A 9,519-nucleotide genomic window follows, 5' to 3' on the forward strand; every position below is an offset into this window, starting at 1 on the left:
TGCATATTGCAGGGAGAGATATTATAAGGGGAGATATTGCCAGGCTAGATATTGTCAGAAGGGAGAATATAGGGAGATATTGTGAGGTTAGATATTGTCAGGAGGGATATTATAGGGGAGTTATTGTCAGGTTAGATATTGTAGGGAGGGATATTATCGGGGGAGATATTGTCAGGTTAGATATTGTAGGGAGGGATATTATGGGGGAGATATTGTCAGGTTAGATATTGTAGGGAGGGATATTATCGGGGGAGATAGTGTCAGGTTTGATATTTTCAGTATGGATGTTATAAGGGGAGATATAGTCAGGTTAGATATTGTAGGGGGTGTATTATAGGGGGAGATATTGTCCGGTTAGATGTTGTAGGGATGGATATTATGGGGAGATATTGTCAGGTTAGATATTGTAGGGAGGGATATTATAGGGAGATATTATCATGTTAGATATTGTCGGGAGGATTACTATAGGGAGATATGGTCAGGTTAGATATTGTAGGGAGGGATATTGTAAGGGGAGATATTGTCAGGTTAGATATTGTTGGGGGGTATTATAGGGGGAGATATTGTCAGGTTAGATATTGTAGGGAGGTGTAGTATTGGGAGATATTGTCAGGTTATTTAAATTAAGGAGGGATACAATACAGGGAGATATTGTCAGGTTAGATATTATAGGGAGTGATATTATAGGGAGATATGGTCATGTTAGATATTGTCGGGAGGGATATTATAAGGAGATATTGTCAGGTTAGAAATTGTAAGGAGGGATATTATAGGGGAGATATTGTCAGGTTAAATATTGCACGGAGGGATATTATAGGGGGAGATACTGTCAGGTTAGATATTGTTGGGAGGGTTATTATAGGGGGAGATACTATCAGGTTCGATATTGTAGGGAGGGATATTATAGGGAAATATTGTCAGGTTAGGTATTGTAGGGAGGGATATTATAACGGGAGGTACTGTCGGGTTAGATATTGTATGGGGGATATTATAGGGGAGATATTGTCATGTTAAATATTGCAGGGAGGGTTATTACAGGGGGAGATATTGTCAGGTTAGATATTGTAGGGAGGGATATTATAGGGAGATATTGTCAGGTTATTTATTGTAAGGAGGGATATAATATAGGGAGATATTGTCAGGTTAGATATTGTAGGGAGGGATATTATAGGGAGATAGTGTCAGTTTTGATGTTGTAGGGAGGGATATTATAAGGGGAGATAATGTCAAGTTTGATATTGTAGGGAGAGGTATTATAGGGGGAGATATTTTCAGGTTAGATATTGTAGGGAGGGATATTATAGGTAGATCGTGTCAGGTTTGATATTGTAGGGATGGATATTATTAGGGGAGATACTGTCAAGTTTGATATTGTAGCGAGGGATATTAAAGGTGGAGATATTGTCAGGTTAGCTATTGTAGGGAGGGATATTATAGGGGGAGATACTGTCAAGTTTGATATTGTAGGGAGGGATATTATATAGGGAGATATTGTCAGGTTAGATATTGTAGGGAGGGATATTATAGGGAGATAGTGTCAGGTTAGATATTGTAGGGAGGGATATTATAGGGGGAGATATTGTCAGGTGAAATATTGTAGGGAGGGATATTATTGGGGGAGATACTGTCAGGTGAAATATTGCAGGGAGGGTTATTATAGGGGAGATACTGTCAGGTTAGATATTGTAGGGAGGGATATTATCGGGGGAGATACTGTCAGGTTAGATATTGTTCGGAGGGATATTTTATGGGGAGATACTGTCAGGTTAGATATTGCAGGGAGGTATAGTATAAGGAGATAGTGTCAGGTTAGATATTGCAGGGAGGTATAGTAGAAGGAGATATTGTCAGGTGAGATATTGTAGGGAGGGATATTATAGGGGGAGATATTGTCAGGTGAGATATTGTAGGGAGGGATATTACAGGGAGATATTGTCAGGTTAGATATTGTTGGGAGGGATTTTATAAGGGGAGATACTGGCGGGTTAGATATTGTAGGGAGGGATATTATAGGGAGATATTGTCAGGTTAGATATTGTAGGGAGGGATATAATAGGGAGATAGTGTCAGGTTTGATATTGGAGGGAAGGATATTATTAGGGGAGATACTGTCAAGTTTGATATTGTAGGGAGAGATATTAAAGGGGGAGATATTATCAGGTTAGATATTGTAGGGAGGGATATTATAAGGGGAGATATTGTCAGGTTAGATATTGTAGGGAGGGATATTATAAGGGGAGATATTGTCAGGTTAGATATTGTAGGGTGGGTTATTATAGGGGGAGATACAGTCAGGTTAGATATTGTATGGAGGGATATTATAAGGGGAGATACTGTCAGGTTAGATATTGTAGGGAGGGATATTATAGGGGGCGATACTGTCAGGTTAGATATTGTAGGGAGGGATATTATAAGGGGAGACACTGTCAAGTTTGATATTGTAGGGAGGGATATTAAAGGGGGAGATATTGTCAGGTGAGATGTTGGCGGGATAGTTGTTATAGGGGAGATACTGTCAGGTTAGATATTGTAGGGAGGGATATTATAGGTAGATCGTGTCAGGTTTGATATTGTAGGGATGGATATTATAAGGGGAGATACTGTCAAGTTTGATATTGTAGTGAGGGATATTAAAGGGGGAGATATTTTCAGGTTAGATATTGTAGGGAGGGATATTATAGTGGGAGATATTTTCATGTTAGTTATTGTAGTGAGGGATATTATATGGACATATTGTCAGGTTAGATATTGTAGGGAGCGATATTATAAGGGTAGATATTGTCAGGTTATATATTGAAGGATGGATATTATAAGGGGAGATATTGTCAGTTTAGATATTGTAGGGGGTATTATTGGAGGAGATATTGTCAGGTTAGATATTGTAGGGAGGGATATAAAATAGGGAGATATTGTCAGGTTAGATATCGTAGGGAGAGATATTATATGGAGATATTGTCAGGTTAGATATTGTAGGGAAGGATATTATAAGGGGACTTATTGTCAGTTTAGATATTGTAGGGAGGGATATTATTGAGAGATCGTGTTAGGCTAGATATTGCCTGGAGGGATATTTTCGGGGGAGATAGTGTCAGGTTAGATATTGTCGGGAGGGATATTATAAGGGGAGATATTGTCAGGTTAGATATTGTAGGGTGGCTTATTATAGGGGAGATTCTGTCAGGTTAGATATTGTAGGGAGGGATATTATAGGGTGATAGTGTCAGGTTAAATATTGTAGGGAGGGATATTATAGGGAGATATTGTCAGGTTAGATATTGTAGGGAGGGATATTATAAGGGGAAATATTGTCAGGTTAGATATTGTAGGGTGGGTTATTATAGGGGGAGATACAGTCAGGTTAGATATTGTAGGGAGGGATATTATAGGGGGAGATACTGTCAGGTTAGATATGTTAGGGACGGATATTATAGGGGGCGATACTGTCAGGTTAGATATTGTAGGGAGGGATATTATAAGGGGAGACACTGTCAAGTTTGATATTGTAGGGAGGGATATTAAAGGGGGAGATATTGTCAGGTGAGATGTTGGCGGGATGGATGTTATAGGGGAGATACTGTCAGGTTAGATATTTTAGGCAGGGATATTATTGGTATATCGTGTCAGGTTTGATATTGTAGGGATGGATATTATAAGGGGAGATACTGTCAAGTTTGATATTGTAGCGAGCGATATTAAAGGTGGAGATATTGTCAGGTTAGATATTGTAGGGAGGGATTTTATAGGGGGAGATATTGTCAGGTTAGATATTGTAGGGAGGGATATTATATAGGGAGATAGTGTCAGGTTAGATATTGTTCGGAGGGATATTTTATGGGGAGATACTGTCAGGTTAGATATTGCAGGGAGGTATAGTATAAGGAGATAGTGTCAGGTTAGATATTGCAGGGAGGTATAGTATAAGGAGATATTGTCAGGTGAGATATTGTAGGGAGGGATATTATAGGGGAGATATTGTCAGGTTAGATATTGCAGGGAGGGATATTATAGGGGAGATACTGTCAGGTTAGATATTGTAGGGAGGGATATTATAGGGAGATATTGTCAGGTTAGATATTGTAGTGAGGGATATTATAGGGAGATATTGTCAGGTTATTTATTGTAAGGAGGGATATAATATAGGGAGATATTGTCAGGTTAGATATTGTAGGGAGGGATATTATAGTGGGAGATATTTTCAGGTTCGTTATTATAGGGAGGGATATTATATGGAGATATTGTCAGGTTAGATATTGTAGGGAGCGATATTATAAGGATAGATATTGTCAGGTTATTTATTGAAGGATGGATATTATAAGGGGAGATATTGTCAGGTTAGATATTGTAGGGAGAGATATTATATGGAGATATTGTCAGGTTAGATATTGTAGGGAAGGATATTATAAGGGGACGTATTGTCAGTTTAGACATTGTAGGGAGGGATATTATTGAGAGATCGTGTTAGGCTAGATATTGCCTGGAGGGATATTATAGGGGGAGATAGTGTCAGGTTAGATATTGTAGGGAGGGATATTATAGGGAGATATTGTCAGGTTAGATTTTGTATGGAGGGATATTATGTGAGGGATATTGTCAGGTTGGATATTGTAGGGAGGGATATTATAGATGGAGATATTGTCAGGTTAAATATTGTCGGGAGGGATATTATAAGGGGAGATATTGTCAGGCTGCATATTGTAGGGAGAGATATTATAAGGGGAGATATTGCCAGGCTAGATATTGTCAGAAGGGAAAATATTGGGAGATATTGTGAGGTTAGATATTGTCAGGAGGGATATCATAGGGGAGATATTGTCAGGTTGGATATTGTAGGGAGGGATATTATCGGGGGAGATATTGTCAGGTTAGATATTGTAGGGAGGGATATTATAGGGGAGATATTGTCAGGTTTGATATTGTAGGGAGGGATATTATCGGGGGAGATAGTGTCAGGTTTGATATTTTCAGTATGGATGTTATAAGGGGAGATATAGTCAGGTTAGATATTGTAGGGGGTGTATTATAGGGGGAGATATTGTCCGGTTAGATGTTGTAGGGATGGATATTATGGGGAGATATTGTCAGGTTAGATATTGTAGGGAGGGATATTATAGGGAGATATTATCATGTTAGATATTGTCGGGAGGATTACTATAGGGAGATATGGTCAGGTTAGATATTGTAGGGAGGGATATTGTAAGGGGAGATATTGTCCGGTTAGATATTGTTGGGGGGTATTATAGGGGGAGATATTGTCCGGTTAGATATTGTAGGGAGGTGTAGTATTGGGAGATATTGTCAGGTTATTTAAATTAAGGAGGGATATAATACAGGGAGATATTGTCAGGTTAGATATTATAGGGAGTGATATTATAGGGAGATATTGTCATGTTAGATCTTGTCGGGAGGGATATTATAAGGAGATATTGTCAGGTTAGAAATTGTAGGGAGGGATATTATTGGGGAGATATTGTTAGGTTAGATATTGTAGGGAGGGATTTTATAAGGGGAGATATTGTCAGGTTAGATATTTTAGTGAGGGATATTATACGGAGATATTGTCAGGTTAGATATTGCAGGGAGGGATATTATAGGGAGATACTGTCAAGTTTGATATTGTAGGGAGGGATATTATATAGGGAGATATTGTCAGGTTAGATATTGTAGGGAGGGATATTATAGGGGGAGATACTGTCAAGTTTGATATTGTAGGGAGGGATATTATATAGGGAGATATTGTCAGGTTAGATATTGTAGGGAGGGATATTATAGGGAGATAGTGTCAGGTTAGATATTGTTCGGAGGGATATTTTATGGGGAGATACTGTCAGGTTAGATATTGCAGGGAGGTATAGTATAAGGAGATAGTGTCAGGTTAGATATTGCAGGGAGGTATAGTAGAAGGAGATATTGTCAGGTGAGATATTGTAGGGAGGGATATTATAGGGGGAGATATTGTCAGGTGAGATATTGTAGGGAGGGATATTACAGGGAGATATTGTCAGGTTAGATATTGTTGGGAGGGATTTTATAAGGGGAGATACTGGCGGGTTAGATATTGTAGGGAGGGATATTATAGGGAGATATTGTCAGGTTAGATATTGTAGGGAGGGATATAATAGGGAGATAGTGTCAGGTTTGATATTGGAGGGAAGGATATTATTAGGGGAGATACTGTCAAGTTTGATATTGTAGGGAGAGATATTAAAGGGGGAGATATTATCAGGTTAGATATTGTAGGGAGGGATATTATAAGGGGAGATATTGTCAGGTTAGATATTGTAGGGAGGGATATTATAAGGGGAGATATTGTCAGGTTAGATATTGTAGGGTGGGTTATTATAGGGGGAGATACAGTCAGGTTAGATATTGTATGGAGGGATATTATAAGGGGAGATACTGTCAGGTTAGATATTGTAGGGAGGGATATTATAGGGGGCGATACTGTCAGGTTAGATATTGTAGGGAGGGATATTATAAGGGGAGACACTGTCAAGTTTGATATTGTAGGGAGGGATATTAAAGGGGGAGATATTGTCAGGTGAGATGTTGGCGGGATAGTTGTTATAGGGGAGATACTGTCAGGTTAGATATTGTAGGGAGGGATATTATAGGTAGATCGTGTCAGGTTTGATATTGTAGGGATGGATATTATAAGGGGAGATACTGTCAAGTTTGATATTGTAGTGAGGGATATTAAAGGGGGAGATATTTTCAGGTTAGATATTGTAGGGAGGGATATTATAGTGGGAGATATTTTCATGTTAGTTATTGTAGTGAGGGATATTATATGGACATATTGTCAGGTTAGATATTGTAGGGAGCGATATTATAAGGGTAGATATTGTCAGGTTATATATTGAAGGATGGATATTATAAGGGGAGATATTGTCAGTTTAGATATTGTAGGGGGTATTATTGGAGGAGATATTGTCAGGTTAGATATTGTAGGGAGGGATATAAAATAGGGAGATATTGTCAGGTTAGATATTGTAGGGAGGGATATTATAGGGAGATAGTGTCAGGTTAGATATTGTTCGGAGGGATATTTTATGGGGAGATACTGTCAGGTTAGATATTGCAGGGAGGTATAGTATAAGGAGATAGTGTCAGGTTAGATATTGCAGGGAGGTATAGTAGAAGGAGATATTGTCAGGTGAGATATTGTAGGGAGGGATATTATAGGGGGAGATATTGTCAGGTGAGATATTGTAGGGAGGGATATTACAGGGAGATATTGTCAGGTTAGATATTGTTGGGAGGGATTTTATAAGGGGAGATACTGGCGGGTTAGATATTGTAGGGAGGGATATTATAGGGAGATATTGTCAGGTTAGATATTGTAGGGAGGGATATAATAGGGAGATAGTGTCAGGTTTGATATTGGAGGGAAGGATATTATTAGGGGAGATACTGTCAAGTTTGATATTGTAGGGAGAGATATTAAAGGGGGAGATATTATCAGGTTAGATATTGTAGGGAGGGATATTATAAGGGGAGATATTGTCAGGTTAGATATTGTAGGGAGGGATATTATAAGGGGAGATATTGTCAGGTTAGATATTGTAGGGTGGGTTATTATAGGGGGAGATACAGTCAGGTTAGATATTGTATGGAGGGATATTATAAGGGGAGATACTGTCAGGTTAGATATTGTAGGGAGGGATATTATAGGGGGCGATACTGTCAGGTTAGATATTGTAGGGAGGGATATTATAAGGGGAGACACTGTCAAGTTTGATATTGTAGGGAGGGATATTAAAGGGGGAGATATTGTCAGGTGAGATGTTGGCGGGATAGTTGTTATAGGGGAGATACTGTCAGGTTAGATATTGTAGGGAGGGATATTATAGGTAGATCGTGTCAGGTTTGATATTGTAGGGATGGATATTATAAGGGGAGATACTGTCAAGTTTGATATTGTAGTGAGGGATATTAAAGGGGGAGATATTTTCAGGTTAGATATTGTAGGGAGGGATATTATAGTGGGAGATATTTTCATGTTAGTTATTGTAGTGAGGGATATTATATGGACATATTGTCAGGTTAGATATTGTAGGGAGCGATATTATAAGGGTAGATATTGTCAGGTTATATATTGAAGGATGGATATTATAAGGGGAGATATTGTCAGTTTAGATATTGTAGGGGGTATTATTGGAGGAGATATTGTCAGGTTAGATATTGTAGGGAGGGATATAAAATAGGGAGATATTGTCAGGTTAGATATCGTAGGGAGAGATATTATAGGGAGATAGTGTCAGGTTTGAAATTGTAGGGAGGGATAAAAAAGGGAGATAGTGTCAGGTTCGATATTGTAGGAAGGGATATTATAAGGGCAGATATTATCAGGTTAGATATTGTAGGGAGAGATATTATATGGAGATATTGTCAGGTTAGATATTGTAGGGAAGGATATTATAAGGGGACTTATTGTCAGTTTAGATATTGTAGGGAGGGATATTATTGAGAGATCGTGTTAGGCTAGATATTGCCTGGAGGGATATTTTCGGGGGAGATAGTGTCAGGTTAGATATTGTCGGGAGGGATATTATAAGGGGAGATATTGTCAGGTTAGATATTGTAGGGTGGCTTATTATAGGGGAGATTCTGTCAGGTTAGATATTGTAGGGAGGGATATTATAGGGTGATAGTGTCAGGTTAAATATTGTAGGGAGGGATATTATAGGGAGATATTGTCAGGTTAGATATTGTAGGGAGGGATATTATAAGGGGAAATATTGTCAGGTTAGATATTGTAGGGTGGGTTATTATAGGGGGAGATACAGTCAGGTTAGATATTGTAGGGAGGGATATTATAGGGGGAGATACTGTCAGGTTAGATATGTTAGGGACGGATATTATAGGGGGCGATACTGTCAGGTTAGATATTGTAGGGAGGGATATTATAAGGGGAGACACTGTCAAGTTTGATATTGTAGGGAGGGATATTAAAGGGGGAGATATTGTCAGGTGAGATGTTGGCGGGATGGATGTTATAGGGGAGATACTGTCAGGTTAGATATTTTAGGCAGGGATATTATTGGTATATCGTGTCAGGTTTGATATTGTAGGGATGGATATTATAAGGGGAGATACTGTCAAGTTTGATATTGTAGCGAGCGATATTAAAGGTGGAGATATTGTCAGGTTAGATATTGTAGGGAGGGATTTTATAGGGGGAGATATTGTCAGGTTAGATATTGTAGGGAGGGATATTATATAGGGAGATAGTGTCAGGTTAGATATTGTTCGGAGGGATATTTTATGGGGAGATACTGTCAGGTTAGATATTGCAGGGAGGTATAGTATAAGGAGATAGTGTCAGGTTAGATATTGCAGGGAGGTATAGTATAAGGAGATATTGTCAGGTGAGATATTGTAGGGAGGGATATTATAGGGGAGATATTGTCAGGTTAGATATTGCAGGGAGGGATATTATAGGGGAGATACTGTCAGGTTAGATATTGTAGGGAGGGATATTATAGGGAGATATTGTCAGGTTAGATATTGTAGTGAGGG

The sequence above is a fragment of the Chiloscyllium plagiosum genome, unplaced genomic scaffold (assembly GCF_037043375.1).
Source record: "Chiloscyllium plagiosum isolate Xiang-an unplaced genomic scaffold, Cpla_swu_hap1 HiC_scaffold_40, whole genome shotgun sequence".
Taxonomy (NCBI): domain Eukaryota; kingdom Metazoa; phylum Chordata; class Chondrichthyes; order Orectolobiformes; family Hemiscylliidae; genus Chiloscyllium; species Chiloscyllium plagiosum.